Here is a 26,939-nt window from a genome sequence, read left to right as displayed (position 1 = left end):
GTTCCACCGGTCGGGCGCAGGTCTGCCTACCTTGCGGGAACGGGCGGCGGCTCTGCTCTGCCCCTGCTCCAAATGGGGTGTCGTGACTACCACGCCGGCAGGTCGCTGGGCTTGTTCCGGGCGCGGGCGGCGGCTCTGCTCTGCCCCTACTCCAATTGGGGTGACATGTGTACCAGGCCGGCAGACCGCTAGGCCTGATCCGCCGGTCTGTCGCAGGTCTTTCTACCTTGCAGGGGCGGGAGGCGGCTCTGCCCTGCCCCTCCTACCACGCCCGCGGATTTCTGGGCCTGTTCTTCCGGTCGGTCACAGGTCTGCCTACCTTGCGGGCGCGGGTGGTGGCTCTGCTCTGCCGCTACTCCAATTGGGGTTACGTGACTACCACACTGGCGGGCCGCTGGGCCTGATCCGGGCGCGGGCAAAGGCTCTGCTCTACCCCTACTCCAGTTGGGGTGACGTGTGTACCACACTGGCAGGCCGCTGGGCCTGATCCGCCGGTCTGTCGCAGGCCTGCCTACCTTGCAGGCGCAGGCGGCGGCTCTGCCCTGCCCCTCCAACCATGCCCGCGGACCACTGGTCCTGTTCTGCCAGTCGGTCGCAGGTCTGCCTACCTTGCAGGCGCGGGTGGCGGCTCTGCTCTGCCCCTACTCCAATTGGGGTCATGCCGGCGTGCCGCTGGTCCTGTTCCAGGCACAGGCGGTGGCTCTGCTCTGCCCCTCTGGCTTGATGATAAAGTGAGAGAGACTCGGGTGTTTGTGACTCACTTTCTTTACCAGGAGACCAACTGTTTCTGTCGCCGCTGGTATCAATGAAGTTCTCTCTTCCGCCGCTTTCTGATGACATCAGATCTCTGCCATGTTGGTATCCCATGCGAATGGCAGCATTTCGTTCCCTTTGCCGGGTGACCAAAGCAATGGGTGAGTCCTGACCGGCCCTCACAAGCCCCGTCTCAGTCCTGTTGCCACTCCCTATGAAGGCTCGGTTGGTATTTACCTCTCCACAGTATTCAGCAGGACCCGGACCGAGAAGCAGTTTCCGCGGATTCTTTAGCCCTGGGCCACGGCAGTTCCGGGAACTGGAATTTGGCCGCTCTGTGCTCGGTATATGTTCTGATAGGAGCAGGCTCCAAGAAGCAGTTTCCGCGGGTTATTTAGCACTGAGCCTGAGTAAGTTGTCTGCGAGCCGCAGGTGAATGGCAGCCTGAAATTACCTGTTCTATGGCTGAATGAGCTGCAATCAGTGGAAAACAGGGATGGTGACGTCAGCTCTCCAAGATGGTGGCCGCTGGCTTCCTATGTCCAGAGAAAATCTTGAAAATAAAGTTGACCATGGTGAGATTTTAAGAAACCATGAAGAGGAATTTCAAGAATTATGAGATAATATAAAAAGACAAAATTTAAGATTTATTGGTATAGATGAAGGTGCTGAGATACAAACCAAGGGAATGCACAATTTTTTTTCCAATGAAACAATACCTGAAAATTTCCCAAATCCTAAGAAATGGGAAATAAAATACAAGAAGCTCACATGGTCCCAAATGTATGAAATTACAATAGGCTCACATCAAGGCACATTATAATGAAAATGCCTAGCATGCGAAATAAGGATAGAATTTTAAAAGCTGTGAGAGGAAAATACCAGGTTATATACAGGAGGAAACCAATTCAGATCCCAGCTAATTTCTCATCCCATACCCTCAAAGCTAGGACATACTGGAATAACATACACCAAGCTCTGAAAGAAAACGGATGCCAACCAAGAATTAAGCTTCAGATTTGAAGATGAAATAAAAATATTTCATGATAAACAAAAATTAGAAGAATTTGCAACTAAAATTTCAGCACTACAGAACATTCTCAACAAAATATTCCATGAAAATGAAATAAAAAACAAAAAGTAAAAACCAGCAAAGGGATAAACTACACTAAGGGAATACTCAAACAAAGGAGAAACTGATTTAAATTAAAAATTAGAAATACACCCAAAAGACCAGTAATACATATCATATCTCAATAATAATCTTGAACTTTAATAATAACCTAAATTGATCAAACAAAAGACAGACTGACAGATTGTATAAAAAAGAAGACCTAACAATATGCGATCTGCAAGACACTCATCACATAGGCAAGGATATTTACAGACTAAAGGTGAAAGAATGGGAGCAAAATATCACTACATGGATCATGTAAACAAGCAGGGGCTTCTATCCTCATATCAGACAGAGTAGACTTCAGGCCAAAGCTAATTAGAAGGGACAAAGAAGGGCATTTCATACTTCTTAGGGGAATTATACATGCACAAATCATAATAATGATAAATAATTATGCCACAAAGAATGGAGCATATGCCTATGTCAAATATACCCTTCTCAATTTCAAGAATCAAATAGATAACAACACAATAATATTGGGTGACTTTAGCACACCATTCTCAATACTGGATAGATCCTCCAAATAAAAACTAAACAAAAAATTACAGATCTAAATAATACAAGCAATAATTTAGACTTAACAGGCATGTATAAAACATTTCATCCATTAATGAATGAATACATTTCTTGTCAGCAGCAAACAGATACTTCTCTAAAATAGATGATATCTTCAGTAACAAAGCAACTCTTAGCAAATACAAAAAAATAGAGATAATACCCTGCATTCTATTAGATAAAAAATAGAATAAAATTAGAAATCAACAATAGAATTAAAAGTAGAAGCTACTCTAACACTTGAAGACTAAATAATATGCTATTAAATAATGAATGGATAGCAGAAGAAATCAGAGATGAAATTTAAAAAATACTCAGAGGTAAATGAGAATAGTGACTACAACATGTCAAAGTCTCTGGGACACTATGAAGGCAGTGCTAAGAGGAAAGTTCACTTCATTGAGCTCATTCACTAGAATAGAAATAGAAAAAGAATAGAAAGTCAGCAAATAAATTATCTAATATTACATCTAAAAGCCCTAAAGAAAGAACAAATCAACCCCCAAAGCAATAAATGACAGGAAATAATTACAATTGAGCTGAAATCCGTGAAATTGAAACAATAGAAATAATTCAAAAAATTGATAAAACAAAAATTTTTTTTTCCTAAAATTCTTGATGAAAAAGGATATATCAAGACAGAGACTACTGAAATACAGAAGATAATCAGAAACTATTTTAAAAATTTTACTCCAATAAAAGAGAAAATCATGAAGACATTGACAAATTTCTAGAAACATATGATTTACTCAAACTGGATTAGAGGGACATACACAATTTAAATAGACCAATTTTAAGTAATAAAATAGTAGACACCATCAAAAGCCTACCAATTAAGAAAAGCCCAGGATCAAATGGATTCTTAGCTGAGTTCTACCAGATCATCAGAGAAGAATTAACACAAACACTTCTCAGAATATTCCATGATATAAAAAAGGAGGGGACCCCTCCAAACTCATTCTGTAAAGCTAGTATCACTCTAATACCAAAACCAAAGACACATCAAGGAAACAAAACATCACACTAATATCCCTGATGAACATGGATGCAAAAATTCTTAATGAAATTCTGGCAAATTTCATACAAAAATATATTAAAAAGATAGTGTATCACTATCAAGTGGGGTTCATCTCGGAGATCAAAGTTGGTTCAACATACAGAAATCAATAAACATAACTTATTACATAAATAGAAGTAAAGATAAGAATCATAAGATCATCTCAATAGATGTAGAAAAAGCACTTGACAAAAATACAGCACCACTTCATGTGCTGTACACTAGAAAAACTTAGGAATAGTAGGACTTAGGGATAGTAAAACATAGGGATAGTAAAACGCTAGAAAAACTTAGGGATAGTAGGAATATACTTCTACATTGTAAAAGCTACATATATGCTAAACCCAAGGCCAACATCATACTAAATGGAGAGATACTGAAAGCATTCTCTCTACAAACTGGAACAAGACAAGTATACCCTCTTTCACTACTTTCATTCAACATCATCCTTGAAACTCTTGACAAAGCAATTAGAAGAAAAAAAAATTAAAGAAGAACTCAAGTTATCACTATTTGCCAAAGACATGATTCTGTATTTAGAAGATCGCAAAAATTCCACCAGAAAGCTTTTAGAACTAATAAATGAATTCAGCAAAGTAGCAGGATATAAAATTAGCACCCATAAATCAAATGCTTGCCTATACATCAGAGATGAATCCACTGAAAGAGAAATTAGGAAAACCACCCCATTCTCAATACCCTCAAAAAAATAAAATATTTGGGAATCAATCTAAAAAAAGAGCCAAAAACCTCTACAATGAAAATTATAGAACACTAAAGATATAAATTGAAAAAAAACCTTAGAAGATGGAAAGGTCTCTCATGCTTTTGGACTGGCAGAAGTAACATTGTCAAAATGGCCATACTACCAAAAGTTTTGTACAGATTTAATGCAATCCTTATTAAAATGTTCTATGACATTCTTCATAGGACTAGAGAAAGCAATTGTAAAATTCATTTGGAAAAATAAGAGAACCAGAAGAGCCAAAGCAATTCTTAGCAAAAAGAGTGAAGCAGAAGGCCTCACAATACCAGACCTTTAATTATCCTACAGATCTATAGTAACAAAAACAATATGGTATTGGCACAAAAACAAACATGTACACCACTGGTTCAGAATAGAAGACACAGAGGCATACCCACATATATATGGTTATCTAATACTAGATAAAGGTGCCTAAAACATACATTGGAGAAAAGATAGCTTGTTCAATAAATGGTGCTGAGAAAACTGAAAATCCATATGTAGTGAAATAAAATTAAACCCCTATCTCTCACCCTGCACAAAAATCAACTCAAAGTGGACCAATTACTTAGTCATTAGAACCAAGATGCTATACCTAATAGAAGAAAAACTAGGCCCAAATCTCCACCATGTTGGCTTAGGAACTGACTTTCTTAGCAAGACTTAACTGACTTTCTTAGCACAAGAAGTAAAATCAAGACTGAATAAACAGGATGGATTCAAACTAAAAAGCTTCTTCACAGCAAAGGAAATGATCAATAACATGAAGAGAGAGCCTACAGAGAGGGAGAAAATCTTTTATCATAGGTCCCTCAGAGCACTAATGTCCAGGATATATAAAGGACTCAAAAAACTTAACATCATTAAAACAAACAACCCGATTAATAAGTGGGCAAAGGAATTGGACAGACACTTCACAGAAGAAAAAATATGATTGGTCAACAAATATATGAAACAATGTTCAACATCTCTAGCAATTAGGGAAATGCAAATCAAAACTACACTGAGATTCCATCTCACTCCAGTCAGAATGGTAATTATCAAGAATACAAGCAATAATAAATTTTGTCAAGGACGAGGGGAAAAAGGTACACTCATGTCTGATAGGACTACAAATTGGTGCAATGACTATATAAAACAGTATGGAGATTCCTCAAAAAAACTTGGAAATAGAACCACCATTTGGCCCAGTTATCTCAGTATTTATCCAAAGAACTTAAAATCAGTATAGTACAGTGATACAGCCATATTAATGTTTATAGAAGCTCAATTCACAATAGCTAAACTGTGGAACAAACCTAGGTGTCCTTCAATAGATGAGTGTATAAAGAAATTGTGGTATATATACACAATGGAATATTACTCAGCCATAAAGAAGAATGAAAGTATGGCATTTGCAGGTAAATGGGTGGATCTGGAGAATATAATGCTAAGTGAAATAAGCCAATCTCAAAGAACCAAAGGCTAAATATTTTCTCTGATATGTGGATGCTAATTCACAGTAATGCATGGCTATTGAAGATTAGAGGTACTTTGAAATACATAGAGAGGAGTAAAGGGAGGGGAGGAAGGATGGGGGTAGAAATGAAAGAAGAATGAATAGATCATTATTACCCTATGTGCATATATGATTACATGACCGATGTAACTCTCCATCATGTACAACCAGAATGAGAAATTATACTCCATTTACATAAGATGTGTTAAAATGCATTCTACTGTCATGTATAATTAATTAGAAAAAATAAAAAGTTTTTTTTAAAATCAATAGTTTCTGTATAATAACTGTAATCAATCCCAAAAGAATTAAGAAGAAACCACATTTAAAATAGCATCAAAACCAAAACAAACAAAATTTAGGAGAAAATTTAACCAAAGAGATGAAAGGTATATTGATAAAAAATTGCAAAACATTTATAGAATACATTGAAGAAGCTACCCAGGAAAAGAAAAAATATTGTACATTCATGGATAGGAAGAAGAGTTTCTTTTAGTGTCTATATTACCCTAAGTAATATATAGATCACTGTACTTCTTTTTTGGTAATTTTTTTTTTTTTTTTAGTTTTCGGTGGACACAACATCTTTATTTTATTTGTAAGTGGTGCTGAGGATCGAACCCAGTGCCCCGTGCATGCCAGGCAAGCGCGCTACCACTTGAGCCACATCCCCAGCCCCACTGTACTTCTTATCGAAAATAATAATAATAATAATACTCTTCAGAGAACTAGAATAAAAGAATCCTAAAATGCACATGGAACCACACACACACATACAAAATGAGTATATAAAACAATATTTAACAAAAAGAACAAAGATAGAAACATTACATTCCCTGATTTCCAAATCTAACATAAAGCTATTGTAATTAAAACATGATTGTACTGGCATTAAAACACATACAACAATCAATGACACAGGATACAAAGCCCAGAAATAAACTCAAGTATCTATAGTCAATTGGGTTTTTTTTTTATTGTGCTTTGAACATACATTGATGAAGACTGTTCCTTCAATGAATGATATTAAGAAAATTGGACACTTATCTCACACTATACACAAAAACCAACTAAAATCAAGAAAAGACTTAAAAATCAGACCTAAATGATGAAGCTATTTAGAAGAAGATATAAAGAAAATATTTCTTGACATTGGCCTGGGAAATAGTTTCTTGGACATGATCCCCAAAAGTACAGGCAACAGAAGCAAAAACAGACAAATAGAGACTGAACAAAAAATTTTAAATGATTCTTCACAGGATACAGAAGTTTGAAGAGACAACCTATAGATTAGGAGACAATATTTGTTAACCTCACATCTTATCAATTGGCTAATATTTAAAATATGTAAGAACTCAAAAACTCAGTAGCAAGAAAACATATATCCTAACTTAAATATGGGCAATGCATCCTAAAAGACATATTTCAAAAAATAGATATGAATGGCCAATAAATTTATGAAAAAAATGCTCCCAATTTCGTTTTTTTTTAATATGCTAAAGGCTTTAATGGATAAAACATATAGCTTGCAAAAATAGACGGAAAATGTAACCAGAAAGGTAGAAATTCTAAGGAAGGATCAGAAAGAAATGAACTTCCCAGCATTATTGCATCGTGGTCTATTTGAATCTTGAAATTGAGAAAGGTTTGTTTGATATACGTAGATGCTTCATTGTTTGGGGAATAAATATCTTCAATTGTTATGTCTTATTAAAGAATAATTTCTTTAAGCAGTATAAAATGAACTTCTTTGTGCCTTGTGACTAACTTTGGCTTACAGTCCACTTTATCTGATATGAGAACAGAAAGCCCTGCTTATTTATGAGACCATTTGAGTGATGTTTTTTCCCCATCCTTTTTCCTTCAGTCAATGGATGTCTTTGCCTATGAGGTGAGTCTGATGGTGACAGCATATAGTCGGGTCTTGTTTTTTAATCCAATCTTCCAGTCTATGTTTTTGATTGATGAGTTTAGGCCATTTACATTCAGTATTATTGTTGAGAAATGATTTTTATTTCCTGTCATTTGATTTATTTCTGGTTTTTAATTTGAATTAGTTTCTCCTTAATTAACTATTCTTCTAGAATAGTTTCTCCATTAGATGGTTTTCACTTTTATTCACTTCTATCATCAGGAAAATATAAATGAAAATTTCAATGAGATGTCAACTCACACCTCTTAGAATTTCTAAATTCAAAAACATCAATGACAGAAATTATTGGCTAGAATGTAAAATAAAAGAAATACTTTTTTCAATGTGGAAATGTAAGTTAGGGCAGAAACTTTGGAAAATAGTATGGAGCTGTCTCAAGAAACTAAAACACAATTATCATATGATTCAATCATCACACTTATGACTATGTATCCAACAAAATTGAAATTGGCATGTAAGATATCTTTTGTCCCATGTTCATTGCAGCAATGGCCACAATAACCAAGATATGAAAAAAAATTACTAAATGTCCATCAACAGATGAATGGATAAGGAAACACGGTATGAATGCAAAATGGAATACTATATTGCATTAAAAACAAAGGAAATTCTGTCATCTGTGACAACTTGGATGGAACTGAAGAATACTATGCTGAGTTAAATTGAGGTACTAACTTGCAAATACTGTATGATTTCACTTACATGTGGAAACTAAAAAGTCAATCTCATAGAAACAGAGAAACTGATGGTTACCAGAGGCTGAGGAAGAAGAGAAAAGCATGCAGAAAACATAGATGCTAATCAAGAGTGGAAAGTTTCAGTTAGAATAAATGTTAAGGATCTATTCCACTGCATGATGACCACAGTTTATAATGATGTATATTTCAAAATCAGTAAAATGGATTTTAAACATTCTATATATATACACACACACAAAGATAAATTGGTGATGTTATGGCTATATTAATTATCTTGATTGAATATTTCTGTTATATTTCATAATTATAAGCAATTATTATCAGTTAAATAAAAGGTATGATATTGAAAAATAACTGAATGTTAAATTGAGGCTAATTTTCTAAAGAGATATTTTCAAAAATATTAGAACTACTGGAATGAAACATAAGATATAGTTGAAATAAAGAGTTCAAAGAACATAAAATGAAGGTTCAACTTCCCATTGAACAGCAGACTTTAAATTCTTTAGAGTGCAAATAATTAGGGAAAATTAAATGTTCAGTATTGTTCTGACCTTAGACTTTCCTTTATTTCTATTTACTCTAAGATTTTGCATTAGTTTTATTACAATGATGGGAAGAAAGTGAACCCTTCAGACTTTGATGAATCTAACGTATCAAATCAGAGGAATTTGGGAGGATTCATGTTGTGAAAGTAGTGAGTGATGTTGATGGCTCCTAGAGAACTGAAAGAAAACATTGTGGGAAATAATGATAAAACATCCCAATTTACATTTTTACAAAGTCACAACACTTAGACGGTAGGAAGTCCTCTGGGTCACAGTAAACTGTAGTAAGATCTAATAAGATTTACAACTCAGTATTGAAGTTAGTTCAAAGTATATATTGGCAAATGACAAAGAGAGGAAGCATAATAAAAAGAAAAACAGAGATAAGGGAGAGAAAAAAAGAAAAATGTCTCAAGGAGAACTTCTCTTACTGATGTGTGTTGATGTAAAGAAAAGGAAATTATGAGTTCTTGTAAATATTAAGTTATAGGAAACATTTCTTCAGCATTACTGCTAGTAATGCACTAATTTGTGTAACAGGAATTGTAAAGGAATTGAAGTAAATTATTTCTTTAATTCAGATAATGCAAATATTTTAAACTTGAGGTTGGTTTTGAAATAAATTATTCTAGTACAACCTCTTTAAATTAGAGCATTGATTGTTATATATCAAAGTTAATGTGACCAGCACTTTCATTTAGATGATGTTGATGAAATTTTATAAGTTCATTGATTTCAAATTCAGCAGAATCAAAGGCAATGTGAGCTTTGTGTTTATACCTATTTGGAAAAATATAGAACTATATATTGGAGAAGTTTCAGTTTAAATAAAACTCTATTTTCACACATGAAAAAGACAAATAATGAATATTTCTGGTTTTGGCTATATTTGTGGGAGCTGATTTCAGATAAGGCTTAGTAACCTCATTTATTATAATAATATATTCAAATAAAACAAAATCAGAAAATGTGAAAAAATTTATAAACGAGAAAGTGTAATTGTACTGTATTAATTAAATAGATTATTTTGAAACTCTGATTTGTTAAAAAAATCCTTAAAAATAATATATCTATTCAGTCAAATATTTATTTTTCAACAACTACGTTAGAAATTCTGGTAGATAATGTGTGATATTAAAGGCTCTTCTTAAATTCTCCTCTTGAGAAGCTTTTAGACTAAAGGGACAAAAACAAAGATAATTTTAACCTAAAGTCTTAATTTTATGAAACATTATGGATAATGCTATATAGAAATGTAAGAAAGGTGGATCTCTCAATACTTAGACTTAGGGAATTCAATTTTTCATATATGATAAAATTATAATAAGTGGAATAATAAAAATAACATAGTATATAGTAATAAACATGAATTATATATTTTAGAATCTATACACAGGGCATATGTAAATAATATTTAAAGGCCGTGAAAGAGATAAATATGGAATTCAGACAAGGTAATATTTTTTCTTTGGGGACCATGTCATTTATTTACTCATTTTGTGGTGCTAGGCCTTTTGAATCTTGGGCCTTACACATTCAAGGCAAATGCTCTTCCACTGAGTTACATTCTTATCCCACTAGGATGATTTTTAATCCTAGTTATTTAAGCCTAGGCAAAAAAATCACTAATAAGAGAGAATTGGTAAAATCAAAACTGCTTGAAATAGTCATCCCATCCCCACCCGCATCACTAGCTCTCCCACTCAAGGACAACCACAGAGGGCTCTTAGAAAAGGCATTAGTCAGACATATTCACAGCAACTGCTGCTGTAATATGTGATTTTGCAAGACCAGATACAGAGCTCTCAGAATATGGAAAATAAAATTCATAGTATTGAGACCCAAAATATCTATAATCTCATGATTAGGGAAAGAGAAGATCCATAGAAGTCATGGGTTAAGAATCCAATTGTGATCAATATAAGGGTCAATAAGCAGACTTTAGAAAAAGTCACTAGGATCAATTATCTCACAGAAAAAATGGCTTTTCTTATATATCCCTAAATAAAAGATAAATCATCTTTGATTTTTGTTTTGGGGGAGTAGGTGGAGAGTTTGACCCTAGTCTCAAATGCTAATAAAAATATATGTATATATAATTGCTCTGTTTTGAAACTCTGATACCCTTAAATCCATCTATAAGATTTAAGTGATGAGGTAATATATTCACATAAGTTACACTTATTGGGTTAAATTTCAAGGTCTTTAATAAAAATAAATATCCAAACCACAACACTGATCATAGAATACGAATTAAAACAAATAAAAATTATACTTTTATATGCAATACAAATGTTTCCCAGACATTTGAATAACTAGTGACAAAATATCTATTTATGAATAAAATGTTTATTTAAAGGAAAGGAGTTTTTATGAGATGGACAGTTTTTATTCAGGAACATAATATTTCAACATAGTTTATCAAATAATGATCCAAGGATGAGAGGTGTGTCTTCCAAATTTCTTGCAGAAAGAGCATTTTATATATTCACTAAGAAAATTTATTTCATACAATATTTTTATTAACACTCTTCATAATCAAAGCTAATGTCTTCTATCTGCCTGCCCAACAGTCCAAATTCTAGTTAAAGTTTGAAATTGTGTAAAATGTATGGTTTTAGAATTCTTGTTAAAATTCAGAACAGACATTTATTTAGTGAGTGCTGTTGGATGAATATTCAAGTAATTATATTCATATTTCCTTGCCATATGGTATTTCTGAACACAGCATAACCCTACCACCATGATTTTATTTGCTAAAACAGATGAATATTAGCTCATTTTTTTGGTCCTAGAGAAACTGTTCATGTAGAACATGTTTCATAGCCTTCCGAACACACCTGAGCTTCTGAGCTTATTTATTCAAACAGGAACAAAACCAGAAACCAGCCAACCAAGCAACCTGACTAGGATCTATGCTAATGGCATATGGAAAAGGGAGCTCAGTGCTTAATGTTGCTGTTCAGATATGAACCCTTGAAACCTAAATGCTTGAGAAAAGAACACATTATCCCAACATTTAGGTGTCACCATTCTTTTCTGTAGCCTCACACATTTCCATATTTAAAGTTGAGCTCTGTAAATATCCACAGCAGAAGAAAAACTCTTGCTTTATAAATGGCACATATATATTGATTCTTATTCACTGCTCTTAAGTGCCTTTATTTCCATTATCCACTAATAAAGAGAATATGAATACAACATTTCCTCTTATTAAAGAAGAAATAAATCACTATTAAGTATAAGAAATTTGGATAAATTGTTATGAGATTGTTCAGCAGTATGAGATCAATGAAATTCAAAACAATAAATATATGCTTTATTTTAATTTTAAATATCAGCAAACATTTTTTTTTAAATTTGTTTTAGTTGTGGATGGACACAATACTTTTATTTATTTATTTTTAATTTGTATGCTGAGGATCAAACTGAGCGCCTCACATGTGCTAGACAAATGCTCTACCACTGAGCTACAACCCCAGTCCCTCAGCAAGCATTCTTTTGCTCCTTCACAATCTCTTGAAAGACCATATTTGTCACAACATTTTAACAGTTTCTGATTTGTTCTAAATTTCCCAAATAATTATTTTTGCCTCATAGATATTTTAACTTTAAAAGGGAGTAAACTATTAATAGGTGTTTGCAACTTTTCAATTTTATTTTATAGCAATGATTCCTTATTGAAGTTTCTTAAACACCTATTTAATCACATATTTATATTTATCTCTTTAATTCATTTGGCATTTGTTTTGATGTCTTTTGTAAGGGTGAAGTACAGCTTAGTATTTATTCTCAACATTCAATTGGGATGGAGAATTTTGAAGGTATTTTGGTAGAAACTGTGTACTCAGAAGTGGGTCTAACTTTTTATTTTCCTTAATGAACTTCAAGCATTTTGGACAAGACACACAGATAGCATAAATATATATGACAGTTAATGGAATACATGAATACAATATGAATACAATTACTGGAATATTCATCCAACAGCACTCACCCAATAGCACTCACCCAATGTGACCATTGCCACTGTCACTATTTTTAATATGCCTTCTGTGATTGTCACAATGAGAAGACCCATTATAACTTTTAAAAATCAGACACGAAGGCTGGAAGAGGCAAGTATGCAACTTTTACATTTCTTTCAGTTTTCTATATTGAGAAGTTGTGTATATAATTGCATAATTAGGGGATTCTACAGATTGGAGTTGTGCTGGGAGCCATTAGCCAAGTAGGTATGACAATTTCCTTGCCAGCGTACCCCATGTTGCTTAGTGGAAGGACTCGTGGAAATAGGACATTTTGCAGTGACATTGCATGTCGGTGACCTTGCTCAAGGACCAGGGCGGATCCGGGTTTAGGGTGTTCCCGGTTTAGGATAATCGGGTTTAGTGCATTCCCGGTTTAGGTTCCAGGTTTAAGATTATTCCTGCTGGGAATAGGGTGTATCCTGCTGCCTGAGTTCCCCTTGAGTTCTCACGGGATTCAGACAGTATTTTTTGGGAGACAGAAGCCCAGTGGGAGTGGATTTGGGCAGAGAAGGTGGATTTCCCCAGAACGTGATTGTAGACGGCTGGTGTGAGTTCGGGAATAAAGAGTTGCTGTTTGAATCTATAAGCTGTGTGGTGGCTCGTGATTGTGTGCCCAGCCAGACTGCGGCATTTGTGCCCAGCCAGACTGCGGCAGAGTTGTATTGGGAGAAAGAAATCATAAGTTCTATTTTGGACAGATTGTTCAGTAACCTTCTAAGAATTCTACGAGATGTCTCAGAGCTTGGTGACCTTTGTGAGAATAGTGTTAGTGGCATGACTTAGTTGGAAGCTAGATTAAAATGAATTGAGGTTGAAAATAAGGAATAGAGATAATAAGCAGATACAAAAGTTCATTAAAATTAAAATTAAATTCTAAAGAAAGTAAGAGCTTAGGTATGAACTTCAGAAGAACACAGGGTCAGGGAATTGTTTCTCTTAATATGGGAAATAAGTTAGCATGCCATAATATTGAAAGGAAGAGTGCAGTGTAAAAGGATAAAGGTTTATCCAGAGGACCTGGGGGAATACATTTAATCAGATAGCTGAGAGGAAGAAGGAAGATGTGATAAAGGCAGAGTTAAAGAAATTGGCTGTGTATGAAATCAGTCATTTCCTCTGTTTAAACAGAGAAGACCCCTAGATAAATGTGTGTTTGTTAATTTAATGGTGACTTCTTGAGGAACTTTTGACAAGATGGCTTATGTCTTCTCCCTATAGTGGACATTAAGAAAGTTTAAAATAGGGTTTGAGTAGAATTAGAGAGTAATAACGGAAATTGCTGATCTAAATAGAGAATCCGTGTGTTTGGAGACCAGAAATTCATACTTGTGCCATCTTGGTGGGCAATGTAAACACCCCTTGGACTGACTCAGCTGTAACAGTGGTCCACTTTATACTTTGAATATAGCCCTTGCTGCTCTGGCACTGCAACTTATTTTTTAAATGGACATGTTTCTTTCTCTACCTCTCTCCCTGCTCCTCCCTTATTGCTCCTCCTCCCTCATCTCAGAGGAAAAAAGGTAAACCCTTTTTTTCCCCATCTAAAGCAGATTTATCTGTCCTTTAGTACACACTCACCATAGGAGCAAGTAATCCAGACTTTGAGGATGGCACCAGAAGAACTCAGAAATGACTATCTCCCAAATTAACAAGTGAATTACAATTCCAACAGAGAACACATGAAATGCAGCCTTTGAATCACTTCTTTAAAAGCCCACTGTTCCTGATGATGAACAGAATCATAGTCTTTGGGACAGGAGTCTCCTGTGTTTCTCCTTTGCTAGCAAAGCAACAAACTTTCTTTTTCCTTTTTCTCAAAACCATGTCTTCATTATTGGATTGGCATTGGGGCAAAGATTAGGCTTTCAGCAAAATAGCTACCTTAGATAACAAGAGAATGACACGTGGTTTCAAAATTGGAATTTATATGGCTAGTGAATTTAAATGATTAGGTTTTACACTTTATTGAAAAATATTGACAAAGATGCAATGATTGTGTGTGATAGATAAGGGAGTTTAGCTTGATGTCCCAAGGTAATTTTAACATTCATTTCTTAAATACACAAATTGTAATTTATGACAAAAATTATAAAAAAGAGACTTGGCCATTGGAATAATTAAAAACCACAGGATAAGGAGAAAGATAACCTTGTTAAGGTTATCTATGCATGAAGGGTTTTAGCCAAAATGTCCAGAAGCCCCTCAGGAAAAATTAGGAGAGAGTTTCTCCTCTTTAAGAAGGCCTGGGGATAGTTAATATTGGTGTGATAACTTCATCTTTTATAGTACACTCTAACCTTTCCTTTGAGGGAAATCTTCAAAGAAGAAGCTGTGAATATATTGCCTTAATTAAGCCAATCTCTTCTATACATCTCTGGTCTTATATATTATATGGAGAATCAGCTGTACTCTGAGCATGTTTAGAACCTTATTCTTTGTCTTTTTTTTAATGGATTGATAATTTATAATTACATCATAGCATAAAATTGATTCTACTGCTTATCGAATTTGTATCAAACTACTTAAAAGATAGTATAGGCATGGAAAAAGTAGCAGTGAAATAATTCACATGGTGAAGTATGCGTATGAGAGAGTGAATTTATGCAAATTCACAGAAATGCCACTTGTTTATCCTTAGTTTATCCTTAGTTTATCCTTAGCTCTAGTCCAAAACTAAACTAAATATATGGTTATAGGTTAAATAGCTGGGGCACTTAAAATTTAAAGTTTGGGACACCAATGTAGCACAATTGATATATGAAAAAAGAAATAACCAAGTACCTTAAACTTTCAAGCCTTGGAAGAATGTTACATGCTGTGATTTTTTGTGACCCTGGCATTGCAGGAAGAAATGTTATTGTTACTTTGTTAGATATAGTGTGAACAGTTACAAAGCAAGAGCATCAATCCTGGTTAGGTGTTTTCCAATTACTGTCACTAATACTGACCTCTAGCCAGGAAGTTTGCCTAAATCATGCTCATTTTATCTATCTGTCTATCTCTTTATTTTTAATATCAGGAATTGAACCCAATGATGCTTAACCGTTGAGTCACACCCTTCATATTTTGAGACATGGTCTTCACAAGTTGCTTAGGGCCTGGATAAGTTGCTGATAAGTTGGTTTTGAACTTGTGCCCCTCCTGCCTCAGCCTCCTGAGCAACTGAGATTACAGGCATGTGCCACTGTGCAGGGCATCATGCTAATTTTAGCAATAAAAACATATTTCTTGTGCTATGAAAATTCAACCATTTTTTTTCTGAGTGAATTTGGATAGTAATGTTGAAAATCCTACTTAAAAGTAAGAAATTTTCTGAGATACCAGAAAATTCTATAACAAAATCTCAAATGTCTAGTCCCTACCCAATATAAATAAACACAGATCAAGCTGCAAAATATGAACAAAATCAGGTTTCAGTTGAATTAAGAAATTTTATTTTATAGTGCTTCAAAAATAAATAACTTCAGACAACACAATGGTTATGGTAGGACAATTTATTATAAATAAAAGCAGCAAAAATGATTTAGCCTGATGCCTAGGGGGAAAATTCAACTTCCCTTGTCCTAATAAACAACAAAATAATTCAAGGTAAGGTAAAAAATATGCCAGTGCAAGTCAAAACAAGAGTGTATTGTGAAATGAGAATTCTCAGGGCTTGATGTGATATAAAATGGGCTGGATAAAACAAATCAAACACCACACCAGCCTGGTTCACTATCTAAAGGGGGAAAAAATACTGTCAACAATAAGGGAAAATGTCACCAAATGTCAGAACTAGAACTCCTACAAAATAAAGCAGAACATTTTCCTAGAGATAAAGAGTGCAGCACAAACCTATTGGAACTCTATAAATCAAATTCATGAAAAAGGGAGACCTCAATAGGCTAGAATGTCAACATTAATAAACAGAGTCAAATAGAACTACCACATTTAGAGTAGTAATGAAAAAAGGAAGAGAAGTGAAACTATTATTTCTAGTTGTCAATTTTTGCAGCAATGTTTGTGTGGATTCTGGAAGATGATGGTGAGGGAAAAAAGTATGGGACGAAGAAAGGAGATCTTAGGAAAGTAATTTGATGTATTGAGAAGAATAGACAAAGAATAATTGATTCGAAGGGTTGCAATCATGTTTTAGCTTGACCAAATTGTTGATAATAGCTACCATAAATCGACCCTGGTTATATGCTAGCAACTCTACTTGCCACTTACAAGATGATTTCATCTTATCCTCATGACAGTCATTTTAGAAATGTGTTGCTATTCATTTTTAGAGATGAGAAGACTAGATCAAACGTATAAATTAATTGACCAGAATCCCATAGCGATTATGTATTGAGTGTGATTTAAGCCAACACACATCATTTTGATATATAATGGGTACATTCATCCTCCTACATTGTAACTCTTTTGCTCACCTAATTATTTAGATAGCAAAATTGTGATTTCACACTCACAGAACAGGAAATCCTTGACAATGATATACCAATGTAAAAAATAATGAGTATTTTTTTATGTATCAAGTACATTTCCACATTAGATGCTAAGCAGATAAATCCATTTTACAACTATAAAAAATATGAATGCACTACCTAGATTTTTATCAGGTAATAAACTTTAAAAGGTTAAGAGTTACTGATTGGCCAATTTGACCCCAGTACAAACTTATTTCGGTCCCTGCAGAATGACTGATGATTTAGTCATAAATGATTTGACCTCTGGGCAAGACTGTAACATTAGCCAGTGAAACCTTAGAAAATATTTGACAAACATTAGGTTTTTGTTTTAGCTCAGCTGCTGCTAAGCTATTATCCTGACAATAATTAGTCAAAAGTTCAATCGCTTAAGGCTATTTCATAATGAAACCATGTCATCTGCACAGAGAGGGATAATTATCTTCTAATTTATGGTGTTAGGAAAGACTGCATCCAAATTATCTTAATCAGTAGATAAGTTATCCAACTTATTTTCTACCAAACATTGATCATATTCACAATATGATCTTATGGGTGACATCACACATTATATAAAGTAATTCTAAATGGTGACAAGGTAGGAAGGTATATCACCCTGAGGTAATGTTTTTCAGATCAAGCTGTTCATCACAGTCACTGGCAGAAAAATAAAAGTTCAGTTACAGTTTTACTTCCCACAATTTTGATTTTGCAAGCTATGAGGGGACTTGGCATGTATATGTTTTTAAGACTACTTGATTTGAGGTATAGATAATGAAACTTATTGCCCAAGGAGGATGTAGAAGTTTTTACATAAAATTAGAAAATACTACTTAATTAAACAAAAGATACAACAATGACAACAAAATTCCAAAGAGAATTCTTAAATACTACCTGAATTGAGATTTTTAGAATGAAATTGTTCAAAATAATGGCTAAGTGCATTTAGAGACTCAGTATTCCATATCTGTACTAGTATGTGCATATCATTCCTTCCTGCCCCAAATTATTTGAAATAGCAGAAAAACATACTGTATTTAATTTCATAAGAGTCTAGAAACACAAAATAGATATTCTACTAAGCAACCTGGAAGTCCTCTAAGGGATTTTTTCCAAAGATTGGTGAGCAGAGCAACAATATCTGAGCAGATTGAAGCAAAAAACTGATTCAGAAAGACATTTTGTGATGAAATATGAAGCATTTGTACCTGTTGCTCTTAGAGAGAGGCTCATTGGATATTATGCTTCTCTCTGTTTTATAATGTGGAAGTTCATCACTATTTTGGTGAAGGGGAAAATTTTATAACAGTTAAAATCCATATAATTTTTGGAGTATACAAAGAATGACTGGAAGGTACCCAGATATCTTCCAGTTGATACAAAGAATGAGGAACTTGAATATCCAGAATGTGAGTGTTTCTTTCTATCTCTAGTTGCTCAGGTCAAAAATTTGGATATAAAATTTGATCGATCTTATGGCTCACTAAGAAATGAAGCACAAATTGATGTGTATACACTATTTTTTATTATGTGTAATTTAGTAAGGAAGAAAATCACAGTAAAGAACAAGGAGAGAGAATATTTTTAGCCAAGGATTAACTGATCTAGGGAGCTTATGTGGGTGGGGCAAATTATTAATTTGTAAGAAATTAGACAGGTTAAGAAGTTTGTTGGAAAAAATTTATGGACTACAAATCTTTATTTTCCCACACCCAATTTATCAGATATTGTATTGTCTCTTAATGGATAGAGACATTGCACTTACATACTTCTCTCCATTTCTAAGACTCCATTGCATTCAATATAGGCATCAATTGCACCTGCCTGACTTCAGTACCTTTCGAGCTGGCCTCAGAATTTGCACTCTTGTTCAATGGAAATCTAATCTCTGCACAGCTCCCATAATGACATTTTAAAAACATAAATCAGGTCATGTTCTTAACTCGCTTAAATCCATGCCACAGTTATTTACACTTAGAAGAAAAACCAAATTCCTTGCAGTAGCATAAGAGACAATGCATATTTAGTTCTTCCCGCTTCTCTTAGCACCTGCCCTCCAACAGGAGAAAACGTGGTTGATATTTATGATACTTTTACAGAACATAATTATCATGTAATAAACATGAATTGGTTTTAAAGTGCACAAATTTAAAAATAATATTGTATGTAAGCCTGTTGATAACCAACAATTGAAAGAAAGAAATTATTTTTTATCATGGATAAAATATTTTAATGTCTTAGATTTCAGAAAATCATGTGAACATAACTTTATTTTTTCCCTATTTTTCTAGTTTGTTTTACTTAATATTGTCTCTTTTTTAGTCAATACTAGAAGTCAGAAGTTTTCATTTTCATCTTATTCTAAAATATCCATTACTAGAGTAAATGTTGGCAAAGGAAAAAACAAAACAAAACAGAAATACAATGGTGAAATGCATGAAAGCAGTTACTCAGGAATTTCTATATTCTTTTCCACTAAATAATATTTTTCTAAGATTATGAATTGGCTTGAGCAAATATATTCTCATATTAAAATAAACATGTATTAGGAAATGAATATTCATATATTTTATCAAGTGAAATTTATTAAATCAATGTAAAATTCCCCAATTAAGAATTCAGATGATCAACACTTTATGTGTTTGGATGTACCTCAGAAATTGTTATGTGCATCAGTATAAGTATATAAATTCCAAAACATACTATAATTACCTCAAAAATTATTTTAAAGACTGGAGGGATTAGAATATTACTTTATGGACTAAATAGATAAGAATGTGACACATTAAAAAGTAAAATATATTGTGTAACTTTATTTGTAGAGTTTTATTCTAGTTGAAATCTGAATAAAGAATAAAACACTAAACAAAGGAGAACTACTAACTTCTGAAATTAAATATGAGAAAAGTCAAGGGGTCAATACAATTTTATTTTTAACTCAAATTATTATATTGAAAGAAGAAAGCAAAGATATTTGGTGTTATTTAAAAATCAGCTAGTGTCATATATGCTTGTGAGGCTTAGAGACTTTATTTGTCCATAGGTCACTAAATTGCTAACACACCTGAAATTTGAAAGGTCTGACTAATCTGGCTTAAATTGTAGAATAGAAAAAACATTTTTCTTTGGTCGTAGTTATTGTAGAATACTTAGTCAAATACATTAGCTAAGAAGAAAGGCGTACCAAGAAATAAAGCACAAATTAATGTCTATATCTTATTCATTAGTATGTATAATTTGGCAAGGAAAAAATCATAGTAAAGAACAAGGATAGTGAATATTTTTAGCCAAAGATTAAATGATCTAGGAAGCTTACATGGGTGGGGCAAACTACGAATTTCTAAGAAATTTAGACAGGTTAAGAAATTTGTTGGGAAAAATTAGGGACTACAGGTCCTGATAGAATAGGCTGTAACAAAGTCAATACTTCCTGAAAATATCTGTCAAAACTGAACAAAGCATATCAAATATCTATTTACAGACTGTAGGCAGGGGAAGACCATTCAGCCAGCATTGGAAAAAATAAATTTTCTGAAAGGTGGAAGTAGGAAAAGAGTTACATATTAATCCATTTTTCTTTTCTGTATGGATATTTGTCAATTCACAGAGGGGTATGAAAAGAATCCTAATGCTCTGAAGGGAAAATTTTGGGTTAAAGATATAGCAGTTGGTGCTGAGAACTGCTGAAGCCACTGAGAGTTGAGTATCAAAATCTCAGAGGTGGAGAAAATGCATGAAATTGAATCCAGCATATTACCCTTGAAACTCTGTAAGAGGAAAGAAAATCATGAACTCAAGAATCCACTTTCTTGAGAATAATTTTGAGGCTCTGTGTGGAGGAGGAAGGTCAGCACTTGACAGACACTGATAAGATAATTCAGGGAGTTGTTTGATGCACTGAAGCTATGGATAGAGCCTGGCACTGAAGGACAAAGCACCTTTGGCATGAATATGGAGTTCCTAACTTTGGTCACTTTCCACATGTCAGCAGTAAGTCTATTTCCAGCAGCTTCAAAGAGGAGCCATTGCAACATGGAACCTGGGTAGGGGTTGAGAAGGAGCTGGACAAACTCACATGCTGACCCATCTCCAGGCCTATGCACCTACAATTCTGATGATCCCCAGTAATAGTTGTGGATTTATTGGAAAAATATTACTTTGTATGATGTGTTTATGTACATGTATGTACAAACAGCAAGGCTAGAATTTATTCTAGTTTTCTTCTTATTAATAATTAATAAAAGTTCATTACTCTGGTCACATGACAAAACATAGACATTCTATTTAGATTACAAATATGCAAAGTTAGAAATTTCAGACTTCGGAAGTAACAAGAAAGTCGTAAAATAAATAGTAAAACACATGCAGGCAACATCTTTTACTATTATTCCCATGTAAATCTCCATTAATTTTAGAAAAGCTAATGTAGTTAGTAAAATCAATAAAAAATTGTCTATACAAAGGTAGTACACAGGATAACAAGGGGGAAAGGCCTAGTTTGATGCCTCTTGAACAATTGCAACATAAATGGGTCTGGAAATAATGACAATAAAATCACTTTTAATCATTGCATTGTAGAGAAAAGGGAACTCAGATCTCCAAAATTATAAAAAGAAGTGAGCTTGCATATATTTCCTGTTGAAAATGTCCTTTCTTTCATCACCAAATTTTTGATTGATCTCTCCTACTACAAGACTAAGAATCATTGAAGAATTTGAAATAGCCTTGAACTGGAATTCGGGAAACAGACATTCTGGTCAGAGCAAATCAATTAACCTTTCTGGGCCTTAGTTCTCAGATAAAAGTAAGGAAGCTGAACTAAATGGTCAGTGTGGACTATTTCCATCCTGGACAATCTGTGATTTTCTTTTTTTCTTTTTAACAACAATCAGTTTCTTGGCAATATCTTCACTCACAATTGAAACATGACTAAATCCTTGTTCAGTAGCATATGTTTCTCTGTAGCTTCACTGATTTCTCAAAGGAATGAGAATGGATTAATAGCTAACCTCGTGGAATAGAGATTTGGCATGACTTCTGATGGTAGTTATTATTTAACAATCATCTTTTTCCCCTGGGGCTGTGAACTTCCAGGTAATACTTTGAACATTTTGGAAATATACTAGCTGGTTCAAAGCATTGGGTACCACTGTACTCTTCTAGGGGACTATTAAACAGAATAACCCCTCATTTAATTGGCATTATTGAGAAATAGCTTGATCCACAAAGGTGAAATTAGTTCTGACTGCATAATCTTTGGCTTTAGGATATGAGTTTATGACTACAGTTCTGTCTCACTCTCTGGTCTAAGACTGCTTTTTGGATAATTATGCTTGTTTTCAAATACGCTAAACTAGCTGGTATGATTTGTTGAGAAGTTTTGCTTGCCTTAAACAAGCGTAACCAAATTTCAAAAGTGGTTTCAACTGAAGGGAATAGACATAATTTTTCTTTATTAATTCAGCAAAGGGTTTCCTGATTACAAGAAATATTTTTGCTTATCAGAGGCCTAAATATGCATCACTGTTATTTCAGGAGAAATCCTATCTACAAGAGTCTAACTGTGAGGAATTCTTTTTCCCTTTGGAAAAAAAAATGTATAAAATGGATGGAGCTTGAGAGCATTATATTAAGTGCAATAAGTCAAACTCAGAAAGTGGATGATCTTATGTTTCTTCCCTCATGTGGAAGCTAGAGAGAAAAAGATGAAAAGAAGGTAGCAGAAGGGCGAGAGGATCTCATGAAAATAGAAGGAAGACCAGGGAAGAACAAAGGGGCCAGTGAGAGGATGGGGAAAAGGAGAGGTACTAGACAATGAAATAGATCAAATTACATTATGTTACATGCATGTATAAATATATCAATTATAATTCTCCAATTTAAAAAAAAATTAAAAATATATATGAGAACTGTTTGGTTTAGATCCAGAAATTAATGGGAAAATTTACCTTTGATGGCTGGTAGTAGGTAGCATTGCTTTATAATCTAGTAGCTCTAGCTTTCATACATATTTGCAGCAGTAGGAGTTGAAACACAGGTTTAAGAAATAATTAAGTTACTATGGAGAGGATCAGAAGTCCAGCAAGAAGTTATAGCCACATTGCTGTTATCTGAAAAGCATTAAATAATGGCTTTAAAACCCACAGAGAACCTAAAAATGAATTTTATGAAGTTTTATGTATCTGGATGTGAAGGCATGACATAAAGTAGAGCTTTCAGTGTTATCACTAAAGAAACTTTTTTCTGTAATATGTATTTCAACTAAAACACATTTTAATCTATGAAACTACAGTCTACTAGGATATGTACCGAAGATTGATTTTAAAATTGAATAACTAATTGTGTTAGGAAATGTGCTAGAAATGTATTCAAATAATAAAAAAGTAGCTTTATAAAAAATGAATTATATCTGTAGAGAATGTACTAAAGATATATATATATATATATATATATATATATATATATATATATATATATATATATATATATATATATATATGTGTATATATATATATACACACACACACAAATATGTACAAATCTTAATTTTTACTTTAGAAAAATTTGAAAACCTCTCAAAAATATTACATATTTAAATTTTACTTCAAATCTTGTAAAAACCTGTAAATTCAAATTTGAATGTGGAAGAAACCTTGAATTTTCAGACATAACTCTGTTTGATGTATGACTCCTTTAAAAAAATCTTAAACATTACTCATAAATGATGAGATTTTTATGACGTATTTTAAAATCCCCATGTCTCCTCCTATAATAATGATGTAAGTATTTTTAGTAGACAAAATTTAGAAGATGTTTTAGGTAGCTTTTTCACTGCTGTGACAAAAAGACCTGACAAGAATAATTTTAGAGGAATAATAGTTTGGTGATCACAATTTCAGAGGTCTCAGTCTATAGATAGTAGTTGGTGTCATCCCTCTGGGCCTGAAGTGAGATACAACATCATAGCAGAAGAAATCAGTGCAGGAGACCACATTAGGAAACAGAAAGAAGGCTGTGTTCCACCAGTCCAAAATGAAAACCCCAAAGGCACACCCTCAATAACCTATCCCTTCCTACAACACCCTACCTGCCTACAGTTAATGCTTATCAGTGGATTAATGCAATAATCAGGCAAGGGCTCTCATATTCCAATCACTTTACCTCTAAACTTTCTTGCATTATCTCACACCTGAGATTTTGGGGGATATATAATATCTAAACCATAACAGAAGAAAAATAAATCATAAGTAGTAATTAAAAGTGGAGTTAGATTGTCATGAATTGACATAGAGAGTTGGTGGAGAAAAGAGGGGGTGAACACTGCATCCTGAGAAGCTGAAATAGGATGCTGTGTGGGTGGGTGGGAATTGACATGACATGTGTAGAAAGAATGGGAACTTAGACCAGGCAAAGCATGGATTTGAGTAAAAAAGAAAAGTGGTAAAAGGTGAATAAATTCCATCAGTTTATATTAGAGAGGTAAAGTTATTTAGACAATGCAAAAGAAAACAGGTGGTTAATGTGTCTCATCACTACTTTTTAATGCTGAATAGATGTTATGTTTTAGAAAGATTAATCTTGGATTGATGTTTTGACTAACTCTGTGAAGAGACAAACAACCACAAGATAATACTAAACAAACAAAACAACAACAACAACAACAAAAAAAAACATTTAAATAATTCTAATGCAAGAACCTGGAGTGGCTGTCCTACACAGAGATAAAATAGAGACAGGAGTGGCAGATACTAGTGTTCAGGAGTGGTCCAAGGTAATACAGAGGCACATAATTTGTGTAAAATTTGAAAAAAAAAAAGAATGAATTCACATTTCTTTGATTCTTACAATGCCACTGATAGACACTGTGTTCTTGAAAATAAATTATTTTCTGTTTAAGAACTAAATAATTTTCCTCATTACTGATGAGTTTAATGAATATACATGAAATCTTTCAATGATCATATTTTAATTATTTTCCATAAATATAAATTTAATTTACAGTGGTGCTATTTCAAAGAATTTGTAGTTATAAAATCATCTCCTCCTAAATGTAGCTTGAGCTACACAGATTCTAGTAAGCTCATGAGCACTCAAGATCCTTTCAGATTGCTTCAGGTAGAATTTGTGATTGAAATTCTGATGCGTTTGAATATTTTGGCTACAAAGCAGAAAGAAAATAGTGTTTTTTAAAGTCGATGAAACAGCATTTGAGCTAATTGCACAAACTTTTCTTAAGTTTTGTTAATAATATGAATGTTTTTAAATAAATGATTGTATATATGAAATTCCATAAGACAAATTTTTCCATTTCCTTTCTGGTCATTTTATTTTAAACTGGGTACTGAAAATAATTTTCTTGTGTAGAGAAGGTTGTGTTAAATATAATCTATTTTTAGCACCAACTATACTAGTTGTGGTATTAAAATAAGTAGTATAGGCTTTGGTAGGCCCACAAAATAACATCAACGATTTTATGGTTTTTTGATTAGGGTTTGGTGATAATAAAAACTAATATGGAACTTGGGACAAAATTTGAATTACATAGGAGGAGGAGACTAGACAAAAAGCACAAAGAGTTTAATTTTTTCATATTTCCCCATATTTTGGTGATGCTCTAATGTAAGATACCATTTAATATATCCCCAAATGTGAACATATACAGTTATAAATCTATAAATAACTTATATTAAAGCACTTACTGTTGATGAAATATTTGTTTCTTTGGAACTACTGTGAATCCGTGAATTTTCTCAGTGCTTGGTGTATGTATAGCTGGCATACCAAAGAATTCAAAGATTGAGTATATGTACACATGTTGATCAGTTTCAGATCCAAGAACAAACTCAGAAGTGTATTTCAAAATTAGATTGCTCCTCTATCAGCAGTTATCAAAAGTGCTTTCATACTGTTTATCCAAATCTCATAGACTGCTGGTTTAGTCAGCTCTCTCACTGCTGAGATGAAAATACCTGACAAGAAAAGTTAGAGGAGAAAAGTTTATATTGAGGTGCACTGTATTGTTTCAGAGGTCTTAGTGCATAGTGAGCTGACTTCATTCTTTGGGACCTGAGGTGAAGCAGAATATTATGGTGGAAGAATGTGGTGGAGGAAAGCAGCTAGGAACATGGCACCAGAAATCAGAGAAAGAGGTCATCTGAGCTACAACCAGAAAAGCCACTACACAAGCCTTTTAGAGATAAATATAACATCAGGCTGCCATGTGCCCCAGACGCTAGACATGAAGCTACAGGACTTGTTTGTCAATCTGGATTTTGATCTTGCTTGCGTTTCATCCCTTCTTTCGATGCCCCTATTTCTCCCTTGTGGAATGGAAATGTTTACTATGTGCCTATATTAGAGCCTTAACCCAGTCAGTACATTAATTGCCAGAAGAGATTAACTGAGTGGTGACTGAAGGGAGGTAGGTTGTGGCTGGGGGAGGTGAGTCCTTGGGGGTGTGCCTTTGGGTAAATATTATGTCCCTGACAAGTGG

This window comes from Marmota monax, unplaced genomic scaffold, assembly GCF_021218885.2.
Source record: "Marmota monax isolate L192 unplaced genomic scaffold, Marmota_monax_Labrador192_F-V1.1 WCK01_AAM20220418_F8-fsc00002, whole genome shotgun sequence".
NCBI lineage: Eukaryota > Metazoa > Chordata > Mammalia > Rodentia > Sciuridae > Marmota > Marmota monax.
Note: the sequence above shows the minus strand (reverse complement) of the source record.